Consider the following 8955-nt stretch of genomic DNA (forward strand, 5'->3'; position numbering starts at 1 on the left):
CATTTCCATTGTCCATTTGTCAAAACTAAGAAGTTAACATTGGTGCCATACCATTAACTAGGTCACAGAAATTATATGGATTTCACCGGTTTTCCACCAATCTCCCTTTTCTGTACCAGAATTCCATCCAGGACACCATGTTGCATTGAGTTGTCTTGTCTTTTCAGTCTCCCTTGGTTGGTCACAGTTCACTACTAGTCTTTCTTGTGTTTCATGGTCTTGACAGTTTTGAAGAGAACTGGTTAGGTATTTGTAAGATTTGTGCACATATATTTTTAGGATTATTTTTAAAGATATTTATTAAATACAAAAAAAAAAATAAGAAGAGAGAGAATCAGAGAAAAAGAAATATGGAAAGAAGGGAAGGGAGAAAGAATGATTAAATGAAACAAAGGAGAGAACAGGATCAAAAGACTTTGCGGTTTCTCAAAAGAGAACGTTTCCTGACTGGGGCGCCTGGGTGGCGCAGTCGGTTAAGCGTCCGACTTCCGCCAGGTCACGATCTCGCGGTCTGTGAGTTCGAGCCCCGTGTCGGGCTCTGGGCTGATGGCTCAGAGCCTGGAGCCTGTTTCCGATTCTGTGTCTCCCTCTCTCTCTGCCCCTCCCCCGTTCATGCTCTGTCTCTCTCTGTCCCAAAAATAAATAAAACGTCGAAAGAGAACGTTTCCTGAGACAGCAGTGAATGTGGCCTTCAAGAAAACTGTAATGATGCCGACCTGACCTAACAGCTCTGACCACCTGGTTCCTGGGCTGGTCTGAACTGGAAATGTTAAGAATCGTCTCTGTGATATTGCTGATGATCATAGAGGTAAAAATCTTGAATAAAATATTAGTAAGTCAAACTCAACAATGCACTGAAAAGATCATACATCATGACCAAGTAAGATATATCATTTCAGAGATGCAAGGATGGTTTAATATCCACAAATCAATTACTGTGATACAGCACATCAACAGAACAAAGGATAAGAATCATGTGAACATCTCCATAGATGAAGAAAAAGCATTTGACAAAATTCAACAGCCATGTATGGTAAAAACTCTCAACAAAGTGAGTATACAGGAAACGTATCTCAACGCAATAAAGGCCATATGTGACAAACCCACAATAATATCATACTCAATGGCGAAAAGCTGGAAGCTTTCCCTCAAAAATAAGGAATAAGACAAGGATGTCCACCCTCACCATATTTATTCGCCATAGTATTAGAAGTCCTAGCCATAGCAATTAGGTAAGAAAAAGAAATAAAAGGCATCCAAATTTGTAGGGAAGTATGGGGTGCCTGGGTGGCTCAGTCGGTTGAGCCTCCAACTTCGGCTCAAGTCACGATCTCTCAGTTCGTGAGTCTGAGCCCCATATCAGGCTTGCTGCTGTCATCACGGAGCCTGCTTTGGGTCTTCTGTCCCCCTTGCTCTCTGTCCCTCCCCCACGCATTCTCTCTCTCTCAAAGATAAAATAAAACATTAAAAATGTTTCAAATTTGTAGGGAAGTAAAACTCACTATTTGCAGAAAACCCTAGAGAGGCACCTGAGTGGCTCAGTTGGTTGAGCATCATACGCTTGATTTTGGCTTAGGTCATGATCTCATGGTTTGTGAGTTCAAGCCCCGTATCATTCTCTGTGCTGTCAGTGTGGAACCTGCTTGGGTTTCTCTCTCTCCCTCTCTCTCTGCCCCTCCCCTGCTCACATGCATGCATGTGCTTTCACTCTCTCTAAATAAATTAATTAATTAATTAAAAAAAGAGAACTCTAGAGGCTCCACCAAAAAACTATTAGCACTAATAAATTAATCCAGTAAAGTATCAGGATACAAAATTAATATAGAGAAATCTGTTGTTTTTCTATACATTAATAATGAACTATCAGAAAGAGCAATTAAGAAAATAACTCCATTAACAATTGCATCAAAAGGAATAAAATACCTGGGAATAAATTTAATCAAGGAGGTGAAAGACCTGTGTTTTGAGAACTATAGGACAGTGATAGAAGAAACCAAAGATGAAACAAACAAATGGAAAGGTATACTATGCTCATGGATTAGAAGACCTAATATTGTTAAAATGTCCATGCTACCCAAAGCAATCTACGGATTCAATGCAATCCCTATCAAAATATCAATGGCAGTTTTTTCCATAGGACTATAACAAAAATAAGTCACAGGAATGTAATGTACACCATAGGGAATACAGTCAATAATCTTGTAATAACTTTGTATGGTGGCAGATGGCAGCTAGACCTACCCTGGTGAACATTTTGTAATGTATAAAGACATTGAATCATGGGTCTTGTATACCTGAAATGAATATAATAGTGTATGTCAATTATAATTCAATTAAAAAAATTTTTTTTCTCTCTGCTGTGACAAAGAGGGCTCCTAGCAGCTCTAGGCTTCCCGAGTCATTGGTGCCCACAATCTCAGAAGCAGAGAGGGCTACTTTGTTGCTAATTTTAGGTAAAAATACTGGAGAAAGCAGTTATTGGCTGAGCTTGGGTCACATGCCATCCCCAAACCAATCGTCGTGGCCAGGGAGATGCAGCACTCTCATTGGCCAGCCAGGGATATACCTGCCCTTGTTCTGATAGTGAGGAGGGTTGCTCTCCACACCTGTGCAAGAAAACGTTTAAAAAAATGGACTGGCTTGTTTAGACTCTTCACTATAGGGAAAAAAGCCGAAAGATTAAAAGACAATAAGAAACAGAAATGTTGTGTCATAAGATCAGAAGCTATATTTAAATGGATGCTATGTTTTTATAGTTGCACGTAATGCCCTAGGGACAAAAACTGATGCAGGGTATTGAAACTTGTTTATGAGGTGTGATAAGGGCTTTGGAAGAAAGGCATTGTGTAATCCCAAGCAGAACGGTCAGTTTGTTCGTTGATTCAGTGAATAGTACAAGTATAAAAGCGTGGAGCTATCAAAAATTTAAATATAAACTGGAGGTGGGGTTGGTGACCATTATTGTTAGGAATCAGGGTACTGAGTGATGAAAACCCAAGTCAACCAGCTGAAGGAGGAACAGGTTGTTGCATACCTCCCCCAGCACCTGTTCCCCTCCCATAAATTCACCGCCCCCCACCACCCCAGCTCCAGGGATGAGTCCTGATTGGTCTAAGCCAACCACCTCAATTCCTTGCCCCATGTTCCCCACAGCTGGCTCGGGGATGAGCAGGCAATCCAAGTTCTTTCTATCACAGCAAGCCATGGATGGTTGGGAAAAAGAGATATTGTTTGCTTCTGGGTGTTGTGGCTACAGACGTGACACACGGATCTGCTACAACCAGTTTACGGCAAGTTGAGAAACCAGCCAAGGAAAATGGTGACATGTCTATGAGGCATATGGCTTATGTCAAAGAAATGGAGCCAGAACCTTGATCATACTGCACCTGAAGCCCTAGCTCTGGAAATTTTAATTAAATGACCTAATTGATTCCAAATATTATTTAAGCCACTTTGAGTTTGGTTTTCTTTTCTCGTTCTTTTTTCTTGTCTTAAATGTTTATTTATTTATTTTATTTTTATTTTTTTTAATTTATTTTTTTTTAACGTTTATTTATTTTTGAGACAGAGCATGAACGGGGGAGGGTCAGAGAGAGGGAGACACAGAATCTGAAACAGGCTCCAGGCTCTGAGCTGTCAGCACAGAGCCCGACGCGGGGCTCGAACTCACGGACCGCAAGATCATGACCTGAGCCGAAGTCGGCTGCTTAACCAACTGAGCCACCCAGGCGCCCCAATGTTTATTTATTTTTGAGAGAGAGGGAGAGAGAGAGAGTACAAGCAGAGGAGGGGCAGAGAGAGAGGGAGACACAGAATCTAAAGCAGGCTCCAGGCTTGAGCTGTCAGCACAGAGCCGGATGTGGGGCTTGAACCCACAGACCACGAGATCATGACCTGAGCCGAAGTTGGACGCTTAACCGACTGAGCCACCCAGGCGCCCACATCTCTGTGTTACTTTCATTCTCAGGCTGGTTCTCCTACTGTAGAGCTGCTCCAGCCTTACATCCCACTAGCTCAGCAACCTAACGGGAGGAGAAGCTTCCTGTCTCTCAACGGTTTCTGCGAAAATCCTGGGCTTGAGTCTTGGCCTGTTCTGGGTCGTGCGCCCCTTCGGAACAAACCACTAGGACCAGGAGAGATGCTCTGATAGGCTTAGCCTTTGTTATACACCCACCCCTGGGGCTGGAGGGAAGGGGCAATCTCTCCCCTCAGCCTATTCAAATTCCCATTTCAAAGAGATCAGCTTGGAAATCAGATAAGCCTCGGGTTTCCAGTATTGTTGCCCTTTTAGCATTGTGATCGTGGACGGATAATTGAATCTCATCTATAAAGTGGGAATAAAGATGGTCTCAAACTCAGGGTTGTTATTAAGAGGAAATGAGATCATCCAAGCCAAGCATTGTTGTTATTGTTATTATTACTATTTCCTAACTCTACTACCTCCACTTCCAGGAAGCCTGTCTTGATTACTCACTCCCCTCCCAGGAGCTAGAAGAAAATTTTCTCCCTGTGAGCTTTCACAGCCCTTTCTCTCATGATTCTCTATGTGCTATTACAGTTTCTGCTCATGTTCATGATTCCTTTCTGCCCTTTTCAACTTCCAGCCCCTAGAGGGGCTACAGTAGGTTCATCACTGTATCTTTTTTTTTTTTTTAATGTTTATTTATTTTTAAGAGAGAGAGAGACAGAGTGTGAGCAGGGGAGGGCCAGAGAGAGAGGGGGGACACAGAATCTGAAGCAGGCTCCAGGCTCTGAGCTGTCAGCCCAGAGCCCGATGCGGGGCCCGAACTCACGGACCGTGAGATCATGACCCGAGCCGAAGTCGGACGCTCAACTGACTGAGCCACCCAGGTGCCCCCATCACTGTATCTTAATAAGAACCACTGCTAACACCCACCCAGGGCTTGCTAAAAAAACAAAAGTCAACCAAGTAAACGTTGAAGATCTCATTGATTTTATTAAATGATTCGTAAATTGAGCAGCACCCCATCTAGCAAGGAGAAGGACTGCCTGTAAAAAATGGAAAACCTTTCATAGGAAGGAAGGTGAGCCAAGAAAGTCATGAACAAAAGAAAAGAAAGGATTGTTCTAGGCGAGACCACCTTTCCTTAGGGGAAAAACTGGAGGGTCTTATTATACAGGTTACTTCATCTTCCTTAGGTGGTGGTAGGGGTGGGTAAGGAGAGGGCCCACCTCATTGGTGCAATCCCATTGAGTGTGATGGATTATTCCCACTTCACAGATCAGGACACTGAGGCCTGGGGGGGAACAGTGACATAGCCAAGGTCAAACAGCAAATCAGTGGATAAGAAGTTTGGTGTTTCTGGATCCCCAGCACAGGATTCTTTCTGCTGGACAAATGGTTTTGAATCTAAAGTTCAATCTTTGGTGAAGATCCCTGAGGCCTCCTTCTGAACCTTTTACTAGGTGATTCTCTTCTTTTCTTTTCTTTTCTTTTCTTTTCTTTTCTTTTCTTTTCTTTTCTTTTCTTTTTTTTTTAATTTTTAAAAAATTTTTAAATTTTTTAAAATTTTATTTTTGACAGAGAGAGAGAGAGACAGAGCATGAACGGGAGAGGGGCAGAGAGAGAGACACACACAGAATCCGAAACAGGCTCCAGGTTCTAAGCTGTCAGCACAGAGCCCGACGTGGGGCTCGAACTCACAGACTGGGAGATCATGACCTGAGCCGGGGTCAGACCTCAACGCTCAGCGCTCAACGCTCAACGCTCAACGGACTGAGCCACCCAGGCGCCCCTAGGTGATTCTTTTCACTCAGCATGCCCACCTTCCTTAACCCAAGACATCCCTGCCTGCTCTGCACAGCCATCTGTTTGTGCTTCTGAAACACCATTCCGACCAGCCCCAGTCACCACCTCATTATGCATCTGGAACCAACTTCCAAATCCTAGTGGAAGTGGACTTTACCTCCATTTTGACTTCAAATATTCTAATGGATTAAGTTCTTTCTGGTTTATCTCTTAATTTAGGCAAAAGACCCTTCGGGCAAAGCATCCCCCGAGGAACCAAAACTACCCCCTCAAGCAATAAGGACTGACCTGAGCCAGCCAGACCCCGCCCGCAGGTGACTGACTCCAAGATGACCATGGGCCTGACCTTTACCGTCCACCTGCAGGTCCCCACTGATCTCTGTCCCGTATTTGCCTAATGTAAACCTGGAAGTATTTTCAGCACTTTGGAGACTGTCTCTGGAGACTATCTTTGAGGCAGTCCACGGTCTTCCCCCGGGCTGGCCTCACTGCAGTAAATCCTTTTCTAATTTCACCTCTGCTTCCCTCTCTCTGCCTTCAGATTTTGTCAGCAGTGAGCGGCGGAACCTGGTCTGTTTGGGACCCCTGGAGTCAGGTGCTCTTGTACCCCTGAGCCCCGGCTACGCTAGGAAGGGCCGATGAAGATGTCTGCGCCAGCCCTGTGCCCTGGGACTGCTTTGGGCGTGGGCACAGGGTCTGGCTTGTCCCTCAGCCTCCTCTGCAAGGCTGCTTATGCGCTCTGGACCAGAGTGTGGGTGTGAATCCCAGCACTGCTGGGTGCTGCCTCTGTTTCCTCATCTGCAAAATGGGGATAGGACTGCTGACCTTAAGGGCTCATCGTGAGGGTGAATTGAGAGAGGGACCATGGAAGAAGGTGCTATATTTCAAAGCAGTGCAGGAAGGAGAAATCACTTGGAGGAATGCAGGAATGTCCCCTCTGACCCTGCACATGGGTGGGGGTTTGGGGCCTCAGGAGGCCCTCCCCCACCCCCCAGCCTGGCTCAATCTCCACCTTACTTTCTGGGCTGTACTTAGCTCATCGTATCTTTTTTTTTTTTTTTTTTTTTTAAGTTTGTTTGTTTGTTTATCTAAATAATCTCTGCACCCAACGTGGCACTCGAACTCAGGACTCCGAGATCAAGAGTTGCAGGCTTCTCTGACTGAGCCAGCCAGGTGCCCCATCGTGATCTTTCTGTCTGTATCAATTTCTCTTTCCAAAACTTGCGTCTTATCTCTGTGGCGACACGCTAGTTGGGTGGGGAAGGGAATGGGTCCCATTTGCAGAAAAATTGGCCTGGATGACCAAGCCCTGGCATCTCTCCAAACCTCAGATTCTTGTCTGTAAAATGTGGACAGTAAGACCGCTCACCTTGTGAGGCTCTGGTGAGGTTTTAGGCCAGTGCTGTTCAGCGTGGTAGCATCCAGCCACATGTGGCTGTTTAAATTGATTAATTAAAATAAGTAAATAAATTCATTAATTCAAGTTAAATAAGGTCTTAAAAACTCAGCTCCTTGCTCACACTAACTGCATCTCACGTGCTTACACGTGGATGGCACAGTTAGAGAACATTTCGATCATTGCAGAAAGTTCTCTTGGGCAGCACTGGTTCAGACAACCTATCTAACGCACTCCAGCCTGCACTGAGCACCCACGGTGTATTGGCATAATTCATCTGAGGGTTGCAAATCCTAGTGAAAGTGAACTTTACCTCCATTTTGACCTCAATTATTCTAATGGATTACGTTCTTTGAGGGCAGGGGCCATGATTCACGTAAAGCTCTGCTCTCCCAGAAGGCCCAGGAAGGCCCCGCCAAGAGTGAGCTGCAGTTTACGGGGAGTGTTGAACTGGTTGAGGACCCTCTCCAGGAGGGGGAGTGGGCCAAGTTCAAAACAGGGAGCTCAAGTTCCGGCCACAAGGTTTAATTCACTCTCCTGGTGCAGAAGGGACACTGAGCAGTGGGAGGGGGCTGCAAACCATGGGGAGGAGTTTCTAGCATCTAGAATTACCAGTGTTGGGACTTTTCAAAGGAAAAATGACCGGGTGAGTTTACCCATGTGTCAGTTTCTCTCTCCGTCTTCCTTGTTGCTCTCCTCCCCTCTCCCTCCCCTCTCTCCCTCCCCCATCTTTTCTCTCCTTCCTTCTCTTTCAGTCCCTCTTTTCCCCTTTCCTTTCACTCTTCTATTTTCCCTGAGAAGGGAAGTCTAGATCCCAGCTTGTAAGAACAGAAGGGATGTCTTTATCCACCCGGTTTCTTCATAGGGAGGAGGAATAATAAGGCTCAAAGAAGTGCAGTGACTTTTGCCTAAGGTATCTTAGGAGAGCAGAATGGGACCCTGAAAACGGAGCTTGGCATAGTGTTGATGTCACCTGGGCCTCCTGGGAACAGGGATGGTGCTGTCCACAACCCAGCAAACCCTGAACCATACCCCATACTCCGAGGTGAGGGGTTTCTGCTCACCCCACCCTGTCTGGAGCAGGTTAATGCCCTGAGGTCCCTGGAACCTCTGCAGGGTCTGCCTCTTCTCCAGCTTTGTCTTTGTCTCCCTTTGAGCCTTGCACAGAGCTTGGCACATAGCAGGTGCCTCATGGGCACTGGTTGAACCGCATGGAAGGAGCGGTTCCGGCTGCTCTTTTGAGAGTTCCAGGCCGTGTGAAGGGGTGAGTCTGTGAATTCCTCACGTGAGGATGACGGTGAGCCAAGGGATCCACCTTCTAGATCCCTTTGGCAGTCTAGCCAAGGCGATGCACCCCTTTCTCGGAATGATTTTTGAGTGTGTTTTATTGAAGTATTAACACACATACGGAAAAGTGCACACGTCTAACGTGTACATCGGTAAATTTCCACAAAGTGAACGCACTTGTGACCCAAGCACCAAGCTCAAGAAACCGAAAGTGACCGGTGCCCCAGTAGCCCCTGGCGCCCTCCAGGCTCCACCTCCTGAGAGAAGCCCCTATAGGAACAATGTTTTCAAGTGCATGCTGCGAGGGGAAGAACGGAATTTGGAATTTCACGTCCGATGAGGGCTCGGGGTGCGTGCCTGAGGCTGGTGAGATGCTTGTGGAGTATGGGGTGTGGGGGGACTGGGTGGGGGGGGGATCTCAGGGAAGGTTGCCGAGCGCGTGGGTTCGGGTATGAGTTCGCCAGGGCTTGTAGGCGGTTGGGGGGGTCGTCGAGACGCGTGT

The sequence above is a fragment of the Herpailurus yagouaroundi genome, unplaced genomic scaffold, assembly GCF_014898765.1.
Source record: "Herpailurus yagouaroundi ecotype Mexico unplaced genomic scaffold, PumYag 208, whole genome shotgun sequence".
Lineage (NCBI taxonomy): Eukaryota > Metazoa > Chordata > Mammalia > Carnivora > Felidae > Herpailurus > Herpailurus yagouaroundi.